General features: G+C 49.9%; 1 protein-coding gene across 1 annotated transcript in view; it reads right to left on the bottom strand.

The window, feature by feature from the left end:
• The window catches only part of mgat1b (alpha-1,3-mannosyl-glycoprotein 2-beta-N-acetylglucosaminyltransferase b), a 43,853-nt gene extending 32,023 nt beyond the window's left edge, over positions 1 to 11,830 (bottom strand). Inside the window, exons 1-2 of the mRNA XM_052043944.1 lie at positions 11,771 to 11,830; positions 2,020 to 2,861 (exon numbers count right to left, since the gene is read on the bottom strand). The gene's annotated coding sequence lies outside the window, so the exon portion shown is untranslated. The remainder of the gene's footprint in view (positions 1 to 2,019; positions 2,862 to 11,770) is intronic.
• Positions 11,831 to 18,949: the final 7,119 nt, after the last annotated feature.

Raw genomic sequence — 18,949 nt, forward strand, 5'->3', positions numbered from 1 at the left:
CGACACTTGCGGGCTGCCCCAGAACACTCCACGCAAAAGATTTATTTCACGGTGTGTGTTCGATGTACATGTGACTAATAAAGATATCTTAAAAACCAATACTTTCAGAGACCGAGGTGATGGGATAGAAAACTACTGATCCAAGCCCACAGATGATACAAAGTTGGGTAGGTGGCACTGTAAGCAGCATAGATAGAAGTGTCAAATTGCAAGGGATTGATCGCAGTAATAGAAGGGCAAAAGTACATCAAGTGGTGTTCAGTGTGGGTGAATGTGAAGTCTCCACTTTGGATCTAAAGGGGTAATTGGCTTATTATTGTCACACGTACCGAGAGACAGTGAAAAGCTTTTGTTTACATGCCATCCAGACAGATCACAAGTACATTAAGGTAGTACAAAAAGAAAAAAATAACAGAATGCAAAGTATAGTGTTACAGTGACAGAGAAAGTGCAGTGCAGGCAGACAAATAAAGTGCAAGGGTTACAACAAGGTAGATTGAGAGATCAAGAGTTCATCCTTATGATACAAGAGATCTGTTCAAGAGTCTGATAACAGCGGTGCAGAAGCTGTCCTTGAGTCTGGTGGTATGTGCTCTCAACTTTAGGTATCTTCTGCCCGATGGGAGTGGGGAGAAGAGAGAATGTTCGGGGTCGGAGGGGTCTTTGATTATGTTGACTGCTCTACCGAGGCAGCGGGAAGTGTAGACGGAGTCAATGGAGGGGAGGCTGGTTTGTGTGACAGACTGGGCTGTGTCCACAACTCTCTGTAATTTCTTACGGTCTTGGGCAGAGGGAAAGAGCCTAAACTGTGGAAAGCTGGAAGCAGTGGAGATCCAGACACATGGGTCCACGTACATAGACCCTTAAAATGTCATGGAGAGCTCGTAAAAATAAACAAAAGTCTAATGAAATGCTGCCTTTCCACTGGATAGAAGTTATACTACTGCTGGACAAAGCCAGGTTAAAACAGACCTGGGGAGAACTAGGAGCAGTTCCAGGAACCAGAAGCTAAAAATCAGTTCAGGAGAGGTTAGGAAATTCTTCTACATAGAGAGGGCAGTAGATACTTGGAACTCCTGCGATTGGTAATTCACGTTCTGTGAATTGTTAATTTTAAATCTGAGACTGGCAGATTTCATGGAACCTTAATCACAGTGGATGGGATATAGGGAAAAGGCCGGTGTGTGGAATTGGGTCACAAACAATCTCACTCAACGACAGATCAGGTTCGAGGGGCTGAATGGCCTGTGATTATTCCTATATTCCCTTTCTCGGGGTTTGTACCAGCGATACGAGGTTCGAGAGCAGCAAAGGCACAACATGGTGACCCGGAAGGCCGGCAGAGAGGGGAGGAGGCACTGGGATAGAAAGTCATCCCCAAATCAAACTCAGGACAGGACAGTAAAAGCACAGCAGTGAACCCAAGAAATTGGACAGAACAGTTTCCCACTGCAGATAAGACAGACTCTTGGCCACGCTGCCAACTGTTGACAGCAGCACAAAGCTCACAACACGCTGGCCTTTTTAGGAAACTTGACTGAAATTTGAGAGGAGCTCTTAAAAAAGAAAAAGTAAAAAGTTGCAGAAACTTGGAACAGCAATCTCTTGGCTAAATGCAAGTCTCTCCCCCGGCACTGCAGGCTGCAACAGAGTGCACATGGAAGAAAATGGCACTTCCCCAACAGCTCTGAAGCAACCAACAGGTTAAAGGGGTCTCTTTAATGAATGGCTTTAATCGACCTTAGATTTGAACCCATAAACCACAAGACCATTGGCGGCGTTCTTGTTAAACCCAGAAAAAGGTTTCCAACACACAAAAAAAGGATCAGTAGGTTAGCTTGTTACCAGTACATTTTCTGCACACACAAACTTTCACAGCCACATTCTAAGGCACAGTGCCTGTGCATGGAGAGACTCCTTCAGAATTCAATAACTGGTTTTGAACTTCCACCCTGCAACCCCACATCAGAAAACTTTTAACAGGCATCCTGTGCAAATAAAATAAAAGTTTGGCCTTACCAGGAAATGTGACTTCGATCCTATCTGCTCATGTTACTGTCAGAGGGGCTCACCAGGCGCCAAAAGCAAACGCAAAGCGGGGAGCAGAGCCACCCTCTCGGGCTTGTATTGTGTTGCTCTGACCGGGCTATCAGCGGTCCCGTGTGTTCACAATTCTAGTCTGTGAATGTGCGCACTTTGCTGACTTTGCTCTTTGTTGGCTGCACTTTAGCAGCTTTGGATTTTTACCCACTCACCCTGACAAAGAGGAAATGTGTCACTTTAGTCCAGGGCCCTCCCCAGTCAGGAAATCGCTTGCTCTGTTTGTTCGCTGCATGAGCCAGGACTCCTTGTGCTGGCTTTCTTGCCACCCCCAAGAAGAAAAAAATGAATTCCTGAATGTCTGCGGTGCTTCTGAGTGGTGTGGCTTCCTTCTGGGATGTTTAAGTGGGCACAGGCCAAGTGGAGTTGCTTTTCTACAACGGGCATGCACAGCAGGAGGGTTTCATCAAACTGTTGAGCTGTTAAATTCACCCAGTGTCCAGCTGATCCTCTCTCCGCACAGTCTATCCTGCAAGATCCAGCCTCTGCAGTGGAGAACAGTTAGTCCTCAGCCATCAGTTGCTCATTTGCTTTGCGTTGCTGCTGCTTGCCTGCAGCTGGCAGGTGGATGAGGACGGAGGCAGTCCCAGGCTTCAGTGGCCAAGAGGTTCTCCCCAGCCACGTCAGGACTTGCGCTGCTCACTTTACAGCACGGTGCTCGGAGCAGAACAGAAGCAGCTGGCTAGCATTCAGGGCGATTATCTTCACACACCAGCCTACACACACCTCGTTCTGTCATTTGGGGGGCTCTCGCTGTGTAACTGAAAGAAATGAAGTCACAGGTTAACTTTCTGTTCCCTTCCAAACAAGCTGCAATAATATAAACCTCACCCCTCCCTACCTCTGTAACCTCCTCCAATCCTAACATCCCACCCCCCCCCCCCAATACCCAGTGGCATGGTAGTGTAGCGGTTAGCATAACGCTATTACAGTGCCAGTGACCCGGGTTCAATTCCTACCGCTGTCTGTAAGGAGTTTGTACGTTCTTCCCGTGTCTGCGTGGGTTTCCTCCGGGTGCTCCAGTTTCCACCCACATTCCAAAGATGTACGGGTTAGGAAGTTGTGAGCATCCTATGTTGGCGCCGGAAGCGTGGCGACACTTGCGGGCTGCCCGCAGAATATTCTCAGTAACGCAAAAAGATGCATTTCACTGTGTGTTTCGATGTACATGTGACTAATAAATAAATACCTTAATATTGCTGTCTGCCTCCAGTTCTAGCCTCAATACCTTCCTCTACCACCACTCTCAGTGGCATTGATGCTAAGCTCCAAAATACACTCCCTCCAACCTACACCTCTGTACTTCCCTGTCCTCCTTTAAGACAATTCTTAATATCACGCTCTCTGACCAAGTTTTAGACTCTTTGCCCTACCATCTACCTGTGCAGTCCGCGTCATGAAGTGCCCTGTGATGCTTTGCTACATTTTTGTTGTTAGTGTGGGACAGAAAAACACAAAAGTTGACTTGTGGACCAGATACAGGGAGGATGAAAGGCGAGAGGATACAGGTTTAGGGCAAAGACAGAATAGGTTTAGAGGGGATTTGAGGAAGATTTTTTTTCATCCAGAGGTTGGATGGAATTTGTAACACATGGCCGGAGGGGTGGTGGAGGCAGAGACTCTTGCGAGGTTTGAGCGGGATCTCGATGAGCACTTGAATTACCAAGGAACGGAAGGTTATGGACCAAGCACGTAAATGGGATTAGGGGAGATGGTCAGAAGATATGTGGTGGGCCAAATAGCCTGTTTTGGTGTTAGACCATAAGACAAAGGAGCAGAAGTCAGCCATTCGGCCCATCGAGTCTGCTCTGCCATTCTATCATGAGCTGATCCATTCTCCCATTTAGCCCCACTCCCCCGCCTTCTCACCATAACCTTTGATGCCCTGGCTACTCAGATACCTATCAATCTCTGCATTAAATACACCCAATGACTTTGCCTCCACAGCCGCCCGTGGCAACAAATTCCACAGATTCACCACTCTCTGGCAAAAGAAATTTCTCCGTATCTCTGTTCTGAATGGGCGCCCTTCAGTCCTGAAGTCGTGCCCTCTTGTACTAGACTCCCGTACCATGGGAAACAACTTTGCCACATCTACTCTGTCCAGGCCTTTTAACATTCAAAATGTTTCTATGAGGTCCCCCCTCATTCTTCTGAACTCCAAGGAGCACAGCCCAAGAGCTGTCAAACGCTCCTCATATGTTAACCCTCTCATTCCTGGAATCATTCTAGTGAATCTTCTCTGAACCCTCTCCAACATCAGCACATCCTTTCCTAAATAAGGAACCCAAAACTGCACACAGTACTCCAAGTGAGGTTTTACCAATGCCTTATAGAACCTCAACATCACATCCCTACTGTTATATTCTATTCCTCTCGAAAAGAATGTCAACATTGCATTCACCTTCTTCACCACTGACTCAACCTGGAGGTTAACTTTTAGGGTATCCTGCACGAGAACTCCCAAGTCCCTTTGCATCTCTGAATTTTGAATTTTCTCCCCATTTAAATAATAGTCTGCCCGTTTTGTATCACTCTACAAAGGGCTGAGTCCTCCAGGACCTAATAAACCAGCAGGAGTCGCTACCTGCGCTAACTGGGGCAAGACATGATCTCACCTCGATGGCCCTCCCCACCCGAGCTTCCCACCGCCCTGGCTGCCACACTGTTGATAAAGAGCCCAGACCTCCTTTGATGGCCTCTGTCTAAAGCTGCCAGAGCTTTGTAACAGCCTTAAAATGTCCCCAACATTCAGAGACGTCTAAAAACTACTCAAATTGAAACAAATCTTATAAAAAGAATTAGAAAGGGTGCAGAGAAGTATTGCAAGGATGATACTGGGACTGTGTGAGCGTACGGACCTGGAAAGGTTGAAAAGACCGAGTGTCTTGAGAAAATCCCCAGAGATCTATAAAATAGTCAAAGGTTTTGATGAGGAGCATATCCAGAATTCATCAATATGAGATACTCCATGAGAAATCCAATTGAGAGTTCAGTAGAAAGTTCTTTACCCAAAGAGCAGTGGGAATATGCAACCCACTCCCACAGGTTGAACAGAACAGTGTAGGTACATTTAACGGGGGGAGGAAAAAGAGGATTTATGCCAATAGACTTACACTGAGGGGGAAGCTTGACCGGAGCATAAAGGCCAGCATTGCTTGGTTGGGCCAAGTGGCCTAGTTTGTATCCAATGAGTAATTAAAACAAAAAAAATTAAAACATTTTAAAAAATCATTAAAATAGCTACATTATTAAAAAGCAAAAAAAAAGCAAACTGCTGGAGGAACTCAGAGGCTCAGGCAGCATCTGTGGAGGGAAATGGACAGTCGATGTTTTGGGTCGAGACCCTTCATCTGGACATTCTTCTGAATTCCTGATTGGCTTTCTCATGGAGTATCTTATATTGATGGCCTCTGGTTAAGCTCCAGTCCAGATGAAGACTCTCGACCTGAAACGTCATCCATCCATTTCCCTCCATAGATGCAGAGATCCTCCCGTAGTTTTTGCTCCAAGTTCGGATAGCTCTTTCCTGACTGGCATGGACAGAAATGAGCGGAATGGCTTCCTTCTGTACCACAAGTCTTCTAGGATTCTATGGTTATTGTTGGGGAACCTCAGGAAGAAGGATCTTTGCTGCTGGATTTCATGTGAAGTCCAGCGATGGAGCGGAGCGAGGGATAGCTGACAAGTCGAGGACCTACAGCGGGCCCCAGCTAGTCTGAAACCTATTTTTGTGCCAGTGGCTTAATTGCCTTCAGTTTTTGGGTCTCCTGGTCACAGTCTAAACTTGAGGTGACAAAGCAGGAGAGTAGGTGAGGAAGTAGGGGACATACCAGAGATAGTCTTAGAGATGGTCGGAAATCACAGTGATGCTTCACTCCCGGATGAGTTCAACGCCTTTTACGCATGCTTTGAAAGGCAGAATAACATTACACCTGTAATTCCCTACAGCATCTGGTGACCCTGTGATCTCCATCTTGGAGGCCAACGTCAGAATATCCTGCAAGAGGGTGAACCCTCGCAAGGCGTCAGGCCCCGATGGTGTAGCTGGCAGGGTACTGAAAATCTGTGCCGACCAACTGGCTGGAGTGTTCAAGGACATCTCCAACCTGTCACTGCTGTAGTCGGTGGTTCTCATCTGCTTCAAAAGGGCATCGATCATACCAGTGCCCAAGAAGAGCAGGGTGAGCTGCCTCAACGACTATCGCCCGGTACCACTCACAGCTACTGTGATGAAGTGCTTTGAGAGGTTAGTTATGGCTAGAATTAACCCCTGCCTGAGCAGGGACCTGGACCCACTGCAATTTGCCTATCGCCACAACAGGTCTACAGCAGATGCAATCTCACTGGCTCTCCAATCGGCTTTGGAGCACCGAGACAACAGCAAAACAAACATCAGGCTGCTGTTTATCAATTACAGCTCAGCGTTCAACACCATCATCCCCTCAGTACTAATCAACAAGCTTCAAAACCTGGGCCTCTGTATCTCCCTCTGCAACTGGATCCTCAACTTGCTTATCAGGAGACCACAGTCAGTGCAGATCGGTAGTAACACCACCTCCTCGCTGACAATCAACACAGGCAGACCTCAAGGATGCGTGCTTAGCCCACAGCTCTACTCTCTCTACACTCATGACTGTGTGGCTATAAATTTGCCGATGACACCACTGTTCTTGGCAGATGGCGTTGAGGAGTGAGATAGATCGGCTGGTTGAGTGGTGTTGCACCAACAACCTTGCACTCAACATTAGCAAGACCAAGGAATTGATTGTGGACTTCACAAGATCACAAGACAAAGGAGCAGCAGGCCATTCGGCCCATCGAGTCCACTCTGCTACCTCACCATGAGCTAAACTATTCTCCCATTTAGCCCCAATTCCCAGCCTTTTCCCCATATCCCTTGACTAATTAGATGCCTATCAATCTCCTCCTTAAACACCCCCAATGATCAGGCTTCCACAGCTGTATGTGGCAACGAATTCCACAAATCCACGACCGTCTGGCTAAAGAAATTTTTCCTCAGGAAGTGGAAGTCGGGAGAACACACACACACACACACACACACACACTAGTCTTCATTGCTGGGTCAGTGGTGGAAAGGGTGAGCAGCTTCAAGTTCCTGGGCGCTAACATCTCAGAGGATCTATCCTGGGCCCAACAGATTGATGCAATCAGAAGAAGACACGCCAGCTGCTCTACTTCGTTTGGAGTTTGAGGAGATTTGGTACGTCACCAAAGACGTGCAAATTTCTACAGATGTACAATGGAGAGCATTCTGACTGGTTGCATCGCTGCCTGGTATGGAGGCTCCAATGGGCAAGATTGAAAGAGTCTGCAGAGGGTTGTAGACTCAGCCAGCTCCATCACGTGCACAGCCCTCCCCGCCATCGAGGACATCTTCAAGAGGTGATGCCTCAAGAAGGTGAGATCCATCATTAAGGACGCTCATCACCCGGGCATGCCCTCTTCACATTACTACCATTGGGGAGGAGGTACAGAAGCCTGAAGACCCACACTCAACGATTCAGGAACAGCTCCTTCCCCTCCGCCATCAGATTTCTGAACGGTCGATGAACCCATGAACACCACCTCATTATTCCTCTTTTGCTCTATTTATTTATTTTTGTAACTTCTGGTAATTTTTAAATGTCTTTGCGTCTTGCACTGTACTGCTGCCACAAAACAAGAAATTTCACGACATATGTCAGTGATAATAAACCTGATTCTGATTGGTCAGAGATGGAACCTAGGGTTTGATACCCAGCAGGGGCATCACACCTCCCATTACTCCCCTACCCATAAACATCATACAACCTGAGCAAACAGGCAGAGAGTTAGCAGCAAGGAACAGTTAACTGACAAGAGCAAACTGCAGCTTCTTTCTTCTGTGTCTGCTGTGGAGATAACTGTCACTATCCCACAACGATGCTGGGTGAAGCAGGAGGTTCATTTACAAAGAGAACGAGGGTAAAGGGGGTTGGTGAAGGGATACGGCTGGGTGTCACCAGCAAACGTACAAATGAGACACACCGCCATGGACCACTGCAACGAGAGAGGGCGTTACAAGGGGGAAGGAGGCACTAAAATACTGTCGGGGATTTTACGACGGAGGCAGGATGGGGAGCCGTCACCAGGGAAGGCTGTGTTTGGCCAGTCGGAGAGGACGACACCACAGAGCTCGATCATGGAAGAGATGCCAATGGCTCACCATGTCCGTGCTAATTAATGTGCCAATCCCGTTTACCTGCACTTGGTTCCTAACCTTCTATGCCTTGCCAATTCAAATGGAGGAGGACGATGTTGTAAACCCTGTTCAAAACCGCAAAGGAGGTTGGAAAAGCTGCAGGGAAGATAGCACAGAAGAGTGCAGACGCAAAGCGCATCGGTTGCGACTTTGGTCAGAAGTCTAATCCTGATGTATCAGAGCTGTGGGACAGGCAAGAGGTTCAAGTAGGGGATTCGCACGGGGAAATAGAAGGATTTGCACTGACCTAGAACATATCTGCAGAACAAAGAGAAACAGAGATTTAAGCTAGGGGAAATAATTCAGAAGGATGGATGACGAGTCTCGAGGAAAAGGCGTGCCAAAAGTGGCTTTGAAAGTGAAATGTTAGTACAGCACGCCTTCCCACCTACACCTGCATAACCTGTATTCAGTCTTATGTCAAGGAAGTAGGATTCTTGTGTGGGACTAGCAGTACTGTGAATACAGCAAATTCTTGCAGTATTCTGTAACGTGTGCGCGTTTGGGGAAATATTTCAATGACCAAGGACCTTTAGGGACTTACGGTGGCTGACAATCTGAATAGCCCCTGAAAGGAACCTTTCAAATCAGTATTGGGAACCCAGACATCAACCTATCATCACCAGTAATAATTCTCCATTTCTCTGCAATCCCTCCTCTTCAACCCAATCACAGATCTCCCCACTCACAGTCAGAGCCAACACTAACCACCAGCTCCATGTGATGTATCCCAACAATGCAACTATGAACCTCTTGTTCAGCCTCTGTACAAAGGCAATCACACGTCTTCCACCTCCAATTCTATTCAATTCTGATCAGTGCACCGTAATATCACCAAACTCTCTCATCAAGCACTTCCTTGTCCGCCTGCATCATCACAAAGGTCTCCTATTTCCATTTCCTCCAGCTGGGTTGTCTAGATTGAAGGGTCACGTTGATTTGGAATCACCGACTCCCGGCGTCCACACTGATGTGGAATCACCGACTCCCGGCGATCAACTGATTTGAAATCACCGACTCCTGGCAATCAACACTGATTTGAAATCACCGACTCCTGGCAATCAACACTGATTTGGAATCACTGACTCCCACCGTCCACACAATGTGGAATCACCAACTCATGTTCACGTTGATTTGGAATCACCTACTCCCGGCGTCCACACTGATTTGGAATCATCGACCTCCATGGTAGTGTAGTGGTTAGCGTTACGCTTTACAGCACCAGCGACCCGGGTTCAATTCTGGCCGCTGTCTGTAAGGAGCTTATACGTTCTCCCCGTGACTGCGTGGGTTTCCTCCGGGTGCTCCGGTTTCCTCCCACATTCCAAAGACATACGGGTTAGGAAGTTGTGGGCATGCGACACTTGTGGGCTGCCCCCAGAACACTTTATGCAAAAGGATGCATTTCACTGTGTGTTTCGATGTATATGTGACTAATAAAGATATCTTATCTTCACGTTGATCTGGAATCACTGACTCCCGGCGTCCACACTGATTTGAAATCACCGACACCCGGCGTCCACACTGACTTGAAATCACCGACACCCGGCGCCCACACTGATGTGGAATCACCGACCCCATGTTCACGTTGATCTGGAATCCCTGACTCCCACCGTCCGCGCCGACGTGGGATCACCGACTCCCACCGTCCGCGCCGACGTGGGATCACCGACTCCCACCGTCCGCGCCGACGTGGGATCACCGACTCCCAACGTCCGCGCCGACGTGGGATCACCGACTCCCACCGTCCGCGCCGACGTGGGATCACCGACTCCCACCGTCCGCGCCGACGTGGGATCACCGACTCCCACCGTCCGCGCCGACGTGGGATCACCGACTCCCACCGTCCGCGCCGACGTGGGATCACCGACTCCCACCGTCCGCGCCGACGAGGGATCACCGACTCCCACCGTCCGCGCCGACGTGGGATCACCGACTCCCACCGTCCGCGCCGACGAGGGATCACCGACTCCCACCGTCCGCGCCGACGAGGGATCACCGACTCCCACCGTCCGCGCCGACGAGGGATCACCGACTCCCACCGTCCGCGCCGACGAGGGATCACCGACTCCCACCGTCCGCGCCGACGTGGGATCACCGACTCCCACCGTCCGCGCCGACGAGGGATCACCGACTCCCACCGTCCGCGCCGACGAGGGATCACCGACTCCCACCGTCCGCGCCGACGAGGGATCACCGACTCCCACCGTCCGCGCCGACGTGGGATCACCGACTCCCACCGTCCGCGCCGACGAGGGATCACCGACTCCCACCGTCCGCGCCGACGAGGGATCACCGACTCCCACCGTCCGCGCCGACGTGGGATCACCGACTCCCACCGTCCGCGCCGACGAGGGATCACCGACTCCCACCGTCCGCGCCGACGAGGGATCACCGACTCCCACCGTCCGCGCCGACGAGGGATCACCGACTCCCACCGTCCGCGCCGACGAGGGATCACCGACTCCCACCGTCCGCGCCGACGTGGGATCACCGACTCCCACCGTCCGCGCCGACGTGGGATCACCGACTCCCACCGTCCGCGCCGACGTGGGATCACCGACTCCCACCGTCCGCGCCGACGAGGGATCCCTGCCTTGCAGCATTCACACAGGTGCTGAGGCACTGCCTGGCAGCATTTGTACTGATGCACAGTCCATGCCCTGGCCGTGTTGGGACCGATGCAGAGTCCATGCCCTGGCAGCGTTTGTACCGATGCAGAGTCCATGCCCTGGCAGCGTTGGGACCGATGCAGAGTCCATGCCCTGGCCGTGTTGGGACCGATGCAGAGTCCATGCCCTGGCAGCGTTGGTACCGACGCAGAGTCCATGCCCTGGCAGCGTTTGTACCGACGCAGAGTCCATGCCCTGGCCGTGTTGGTACCGACGCAGAGTCCATGCCCTGGCCGTGTTGGTACCGACGCAGAGTCCATGCCCTGGCAGCATTTGTACCGATGCAGAGTCCATGCCCTGGCAGCGTTTGTACCGATGCAGAGTCCATGCCCTGGCAGCGTTGGGACCGATGCAGAGTCCATGCCCTGGCAGCGTTTGTACCGATGCAGAGTCCATGCCCTGGCAGCGTTGGGACCGATGCAGAGTCCATGCCCTGGCAGCGTTTGTACCGATGCAGAGTCCATGCCCTGGCCGTGTTGGGACCGATGCAGAGTCCATGCCCTGGCCGTGTTGGGACCGATGCAGAGTCCATGCCCCTGAGCCCCCGCTACATGCCTCCCCCCCAGTGCACCAGCCGGACATTCACCCCCTCTCCTCCCCCCCGCACCCCTTCATCAATAAACTACAGTCTGGCAGCCACAGCCCCCCTCACGCCGGCTCCCTCCCGGTCGAGGGGGGAAACAGGCCGCGTCTCCATGGCGACGGGGGCCCCGCCGCCGCCCCCGGCCTCCCGCCCGTCTCCATGGTTACTCACCCTCTGCCCCCCCCCGCGCCCCCTCTTCCTGCTCCTGCCCGGCGCGGCGCCCGCGCGCACGGAATCCACGTCACGCCGGCCCTCCCGCCCCCCCCAACCCGCCGCCGGCGCCTGCCATTGGCCGGCCCGCCGTCACCTGACAGGTCCGCCGACGTGGCCGGCGGCCCCCCCTCTCTCCCCCCTTCACACGTGACACGTCCCTGCCTGGCTTCAGCCGGGTGGCAATGTCAAAGGTGAGGAGGGTGTGCCGAGGTCTTGCCAACTCTGGAGTGAAGGGAGTGAAGTTCCACGTTGCCATGTGAGAAAATAAATGTGTTTATTTGCTCAATAATTCTGCATTGCAGAAAGAGAAAGATAAACAGCAGGGATTTAAGCCTGTATTCATGAATTAAATCCCCAGGAGGTCCCTGGCTGCAGTTAGCAACCCAGGGCAGGCAGTGTTGGGTTGACATGTTTATCTGTCCATCTTCAAAGTCCACAGGACTCAGGCAGCAAGGGAAATGGACACCTAGAGTGAAATCAGCAGCTGGTTTTGGTATTGGTTTATTATTGTCACTTGTACCGAGGTACAGGGAAAAAGTCGTCTTGCGTACCGATCTTACGGGACAATTCATTACACAGTGCAGTTACATTGAGGTAGTACAGGGTGCATTGAGGTAGGACAGGGTTCACTGAGGTAGGACAGGGTTCACTGAGGTAGGACAGAGTGCATTGAGGCAGTACAGAGTGCATTGAGGCAGTGCAGGGTGCATTGAGGCAGTGCAGGGTGCATTGAGGCAGTGCAGGGTGCATTGAGGCAGTGCAGGGTGCATTGAGGCAGTACAGAGTGCATTGAGGTAGTACAGGGTGCAATGAGGTAATACAGAGTGTATTGAAGTAGTACAGAGTGCATTGAGGTAGCACAGAGTGTATTGAGGTAATACAGGGTGCATTGATGTAGTACAGGTAAAAACAATAACAGTACAGAGTAAAGTGTCACAGCTACAAAGAAAGTGCAGTGTAATAAGGTGCAAGGTCACAAGGTAGATCGTGAGGTCAGAGTCCATCTCATTGTATAAGGGAACCGTTCAATAGTCTTATCACAGTGGGGTAGAAGCTGTCCTTAAGTCTGGTGGTACGTGCCCTCAGGCTCCTGTATCTTCTACCCGATGGAAGAGGAGAGAAGACAGAATGTCCCGGGTGGGGTCTTTGAATTATGCTGGCTGCTTCACCAAGGCAGTGAGCGGTAAAGAGTCCAAGGAGGGGAGGCTGGTGTCCGTGATGCACTGGGCTATGTCCACAACCCAGTGCATCATGGCAATAGCACAACCAGCGGGGCTGCCAACTCAAGACCTGACCCAAACCTAATGCTCCAATCAAGCGATTGCATCCAAGACCATTGGGGGCAGAAGGAGAGGCGCTTATGCAACAGCTTTTATGGCCTCTCAAACACTTCACATCCACCGAGCCGCTTTTGAAACATCGTTGCTCACAGCTGCACTCAGGGAGGACGTACTGGAGGGCTCATCCACTGAGGCAATATGGGCAGAGGTCAGAAATAACAAAGGAGCCATCACTCTGATGAGATTATACTACAGGCCTGCCAAGAGCCACTGGGAGATAGAGGAACAGATATGTAGACAGATTATGGAAAGGTCTAAAGGTCGCAGGGTTGTCATAGTGGGTGACTTTAACTTCCCTAATATTGACCGAGACTTCCTTAGTGCTAGGGGCTTAGATGGGGCAGAATTTCTTAGGTGCGTCCAAGAGGGTTTCTTAAAACAGAACCTGGATAATCCATCTAGAGGACGGACCATACTGGACCTTGTTTTGGGAAATGTGACTGGCCTTTCAGTGGGAGAGCATTTTGGGAACAGTGATCACAACTCCTTAAGTTTTAAGATAGTTATGAATACGTATGGAAGTGGCGGGAAAGTACTAAATTGGGAGAGGGCACATTACGATATTATTATACAGGAGCTAAGGGGAGTTAATTGGGAACAGCCGATATTGGGCAAGTCCACATCTGCCATGTGGGTGTTGTTTAAAGACCAGCTGATCAGAGTTCAGGACCCACATGTTCCAGTAAGGAAGAAGGACAAGGACGGCAGGGTAAGAGAACCTTGGATGACGAGAGTGGTTGTGAACTTAGTCAGAAAGAACCAGGAGGTGTATGTAATGTTTAGGAAGCTAAAACCAGACATAGCCCTTGAGGAATAAAAGAAAGCAGGAAAGAACTCAAGCCTGAGATTAGGCCATGAAATATCATTGGCAAATCGGATTACAGAGAATCCCAAGGCATTTTATACTTACATTAGAAACAAAAGGATAACTAAGGAGAGGGTAGGACAACTCAAGGATAAAGAAAGGAATTTCTGCTTGGAGATGTCAGAGGAAGTGGTCGAGGTACTAAAGGAGTACTTTGCTTCGGTATTCACTGAGGACATGGAGGACAGTGAGAATAGCTTGGGGCATACTAATGTGTGTCCCACAGACACATGAATATGCTGGGAATGGAGCGATATGGATCATGTGCAGCCAGAAGGGATTTAGTTTAATTTGGCATCATGTTTGGCACAGACATTGTGGCAAGAAACACCTGTTCCTGTGCTGTTGTATGTTCTAACCAGCCAGTTTGTGCTTAAGCTCTCATCAATGGCAATGTGATAATGGTTGGATAATCCTTTGTTGGTGAATTTAGTTGAGGGATAACAATTGACCAAAACGTAGGGAATAATTCCCATATTCTCTCACAGTCTGCCCAAGAGAGCAGACAGTGCTGCAGTTTAACGTCTCACCTGAATGTCAGTACCTCATTCACCCAGCGTCTCACAGTGGTTGTCATCCTGAAATATATACTTGCATCTCTGGTCAGAAGTTGGACGCTACCATCTGGGCCATGCCCTCTTCTCGAATGCTGCCATCAGGCAGGAGGTACAGGAGTCTGAAGACCCCACACCTCAAGGTTCAACAACAGCTTCTTCCCTACTGCCGTCAGGTCCTTGAACCCACCTGAAGAACCCCAACACTGCCTTCATCTATATTTCATCTCCCTCCCTTGATCTTGCATTAATGTCATTATATTTATTTTGTTGCTTATTTTGCACTAGGGTAAGTTATGTATAATTTATGTTAAAGTTTATTAACTTATGTTTGTCCTCATCTTGGTAATGTATGTGCTGCTGCTACAAAAAGCTGAATTTTCTGGCATTTATACCCTGTGGATGTATAGTATGTCTATGACAACAATAAACTTGAACTGGTCACGTCCTTCATCAAAGGCACAAGTGTTCCCAACTGAATTATAAGTCTTTATTTTTAAAACATTTCCTGCGGGGCGTATGTGGTCAGAAATCTTTGTTCCTATTATCTCAGATTTTGTCACAGTTCCGTCAACGCTCATATTTTATAAAGTTTTGATAGAAGCCTTATAAATGCAGGTGACTTTTCTGGTTGTGTTGGTCACAGGAATTCCAAGAGATCTACGGCACAGTAAAAGTCCAAGCGACATCTAACGGACCTGTTAATAAAGAGCTACCAAGTTTAATTCCACTTCCCAGCTTTGTCCTATAATGTTCGGTGCTCTGGCTGTGGCCTCCTCTATGTCGGTGAGACCAAGAGCAGACCAGGTGACCGCTTCACCGAGCGCCTGCACTCTGTCCACCGGGTGTCTGGAGCTCCCGGTTGCCAGCCATTTTAATTCCCCTCCCCGTTGCCACTGACAGACTGACCTGTCTGTCCTCGGCCAGGACAAAAGCTAACTAGAGGAACAGCACCTGGGCAGTCTACAACCCGACAGCATGAACATTGAATTCTCCTTCAGGCTACCTGCCCTCCTTCTGATCCACTCAGGCCCTCTCACACACACCCTCTTTTCCGAATCCCAGCCCCACCCCCCCACCCACTCCCATCTGCCCATCACCCGCACACCCCTCCCACCGGGTCCCCCCCCCTACTGTTCCCACCTGTCCTCCCCACCTCCCTCACTTGGTTCCACACTCCCACCTTCCTCTCCCATCAGATCCCATCACCTTCAGCCCTCTTGTTGACTCCACCTGTCACCTCCCGGCCTCTGTCCCCATCCCCACCCTCCCCTCCCCATCTGCCTATCACCCCTTCACCTGGATCCACCTATCACCTGCCAGCTCTTGCTCCCCCCCTTCCCCCACTGACCATCTCCCCTCTTATCTTTCAGTCCTGATGAAGGGTCTCGACCCGAAATGTCGACTGTCCGTTTCCCTCCACAGCTGCTGCCCGACCCACTGAGTTCCTCCAGCAGCTCATTTTTTTTTGCTCCAGATTCCAGCATCTGTAGTCTCTTGCGTCAAGATTTAAGAGGCATCTGGACAGGTGCTTGAATAAGCAAGGCACGCAGGGATACGCATATGGAATTAATGTGGGCAAGTGGGATTAGTACAAATAGGCATGATGATCGGCATAGACACGATGGGCTGAAGGGCCTGTTTCTATGATCTAAGATTGGGGCTAATCTGATCATGGTCTCAACTCCATTTTCCTGTGTTCCCCTTAAATATATTCAGCCTCTGGAGATCACTGTGGCAGCGAATTTGTAAGACTCTTCTCTGAGAGAAGAAATTCTTTGTGTCTTCATCAGGTAACTCCTCATCCGTAAGATCCGAGGGTTGACCTGTGCACAGCTCACTTAGAGGAGTGGGCAGGTTGAGAGCGCGGTTATAATAGCATACAGGCTTCTGGCCTGATTCCGGTAGATTGTGTGTTGCTCCAGGTTCCAGCATCTACAGTCTCTGTGCCTCCAGGGTTCTGAGAAGGTGTAAGAGCAGGGAAGTCACGACTAACCTTGAAGAGACACAGGCTGGCCCACAGCTGGAGGACAGCAGCCAATTCTGGGCATCACACTTTATAACCACACAAAAAGCGCTGGAGGAACTCAGTAGGTCAGGCAGCATCTGTGTGTGGGGGGAATGGACAGTGGATGTTTCAGGCTGAGACCCTTCATCTGGACTCTCCGGATAAAGGGTCTTGACCCCAAACGTCGACTGTCATTCTCCCTCCACAGATGCTGCCCGACCTGCTGAGTTCCTCCAGCATCTTGTGTGTTGCTCCAGATTCTGGCACCTGCAGTCTCCTGTGTCACCACGCTGTTCATAAAGCCTCAGAGCGCAGAGAGCAATTCCAGGTTTGAAGGCATGACGGAGAAGTTGGAGGTGTTCTTCTCGGGATAAAGGTGATTGAATCTCTTAGTGTTATTTAAAATAATAGGGATGAAGTTATGTAGGTGTGAGAAACTGCTTTCATTGGCAGAGGGGTCAAGAAAGAGACAAAATGGAGTAGAAGTATTGTACTTTTATCATCCTATCTGGATGTATCCCGGCTTGGGACGGCAACTGCTCTGCTCAGGACAGCAAGAAACTGCAGAGAGTTGTGGACACAGCCCAGGGCGTCACAGTAACCAGCCTCCCCTCCTTGGACTCTGTCTTTACCTCCCGTTGTCTTGGTGAAGCAGCCAGCATAATCAAAGACCCCACCCACCCGGGTCATTCTCTCTTCTCTCCTCTCCCATCAGGTAGAAGATACAGGAGCCTGAGGGCGCGTACCACCAGGCTTAAGGACAGCTTCTATCCCACTGTGATAAGACTATTGAATGGTTCCCTTATACGATGAGATGGACTCTGACCTCATGATCTACCTTGTTGTGACCTTGCACCTTATTGCACTGCACTTTCTCTGTAGCTGTGACACTTTACTCTGTACTGTTATTGTTTTTACCCTGTACTACCTCAATGCTCTCTGTACTAACCCAATGTAACTGCACTGTGTAATGAATTGACCTGTACGATCGGTTTGTAAGACAAGCTTTTCACTGTACCTCAGTACAAGTGACAATAATAAACCAATGCAACAGAGACTTTGGCCCACCATGTCCATGCTGACTTTTCTGCCCATCTACACGAATCCCATTTGCCTATTTAAGTGCTTGTATAAACCTTGTAAATATATCTGATTCCACCACGTCCTCTGGCAGCGAGTTCCAGATATCAATCACTCATAGACACCAGCCTCCCCTCCGTGGACTCCCATCTACACTCCTCGCTGCCTTGGAAAAGCAGCCAGCATAATCAAAGACCCCACCCACCCCGGACATTCTCTCTTCTCCCCCCTCCCATCAGGCAGAAGATACAAAAGCCTGAAAGCACGTACCACCAGGCTCAAGGACAGTTTCTATCCCGCTGTGATAAGATTATTGAATGGTTCCCTAGTACGGTAAGATGGACTCTTGACCTCACAATCTACCTCATCATGGCCTTGCACCTTATTGTCTGCCTGAACTGCACTTTCTCTGTAACTGCAACACTATATTCTGCATTCTGTTACTGTTTTTCCTTTGTACGACCTCAATGCACTGCTGTTGTGAGATGGTCTGTATGGATGGCTTGCAAAACAAAGTTTTACACTGTACCTTGGTACATGTGACAATAAATTGATTACTCTGTGTAAAAAAAAACTTTTCCCATCAAATCTTCTTTAAAGCTCCTTCCTCTCACAAACCTACGCTCTCCTGGTTTTGATACCCCTAACAGGGGAAAATTATTTTTAACCATCTACCCTGATCTATGCCTCTTATAATTTCTATCAGGTCGGCCCTCCTTCGCTCCAGGGAAAACAAGCCCAGCCCGTCCGATCTCTCCGCATAACTGAAGTCCTCCCACCCCAGGCAATTGCCTCTATAGAATGAAGGTGTCTGGGCAAATGAAACCGCAGTGACAGGACGACGTGCCTCTGTTTTAAAACGCAGGATGTGGTCAGAACCTGGAAGGCACAGTGAAGCAGATTTAATTGAGCCCCTTAGACAACGGGAAAAACACGTGAAATAATTTCATACAAATAGAATCATAGAACAGTACAGCACAATACAGGCTCTTCGGCCCACAATGTTGTGCCAACCTTTAAACCTCACCTAAGACTATCTAACCCCTTCCTCCCACATATCCCTCTATTTTAAATTCCTCCATATGCTTATCTAACAATCTCTTGAATTTGACTAATGTAACTGCCTCCACCACCGCCCCAGGCAGCGCATTCCATGCCCCAACCACTCTCTGGGTGAAAAACCTTCCTCTGATATCTCCTTTGAACTTCCCACACATTACTTTAAAGCCATGCCCTCTTGTATTGAGCATTGGTGCCCTGGGAAAGAGGCGCTGCCTGTCCACTCTATCT

This window comes from Pristis pectinata, chromosome 34 (assembly GCF_009764475.1).
Source record: "Pristis pectinata isolate sPriPec2 chromosome 34, sPriPec2.1.pri, whole genome shotgun sequence".
NCBI lineage: Eukaryota > Metazoa > Chordata > Chondrichthyes > Rhinopristiformes > Pristidae > Pristis > Pristis pectinata.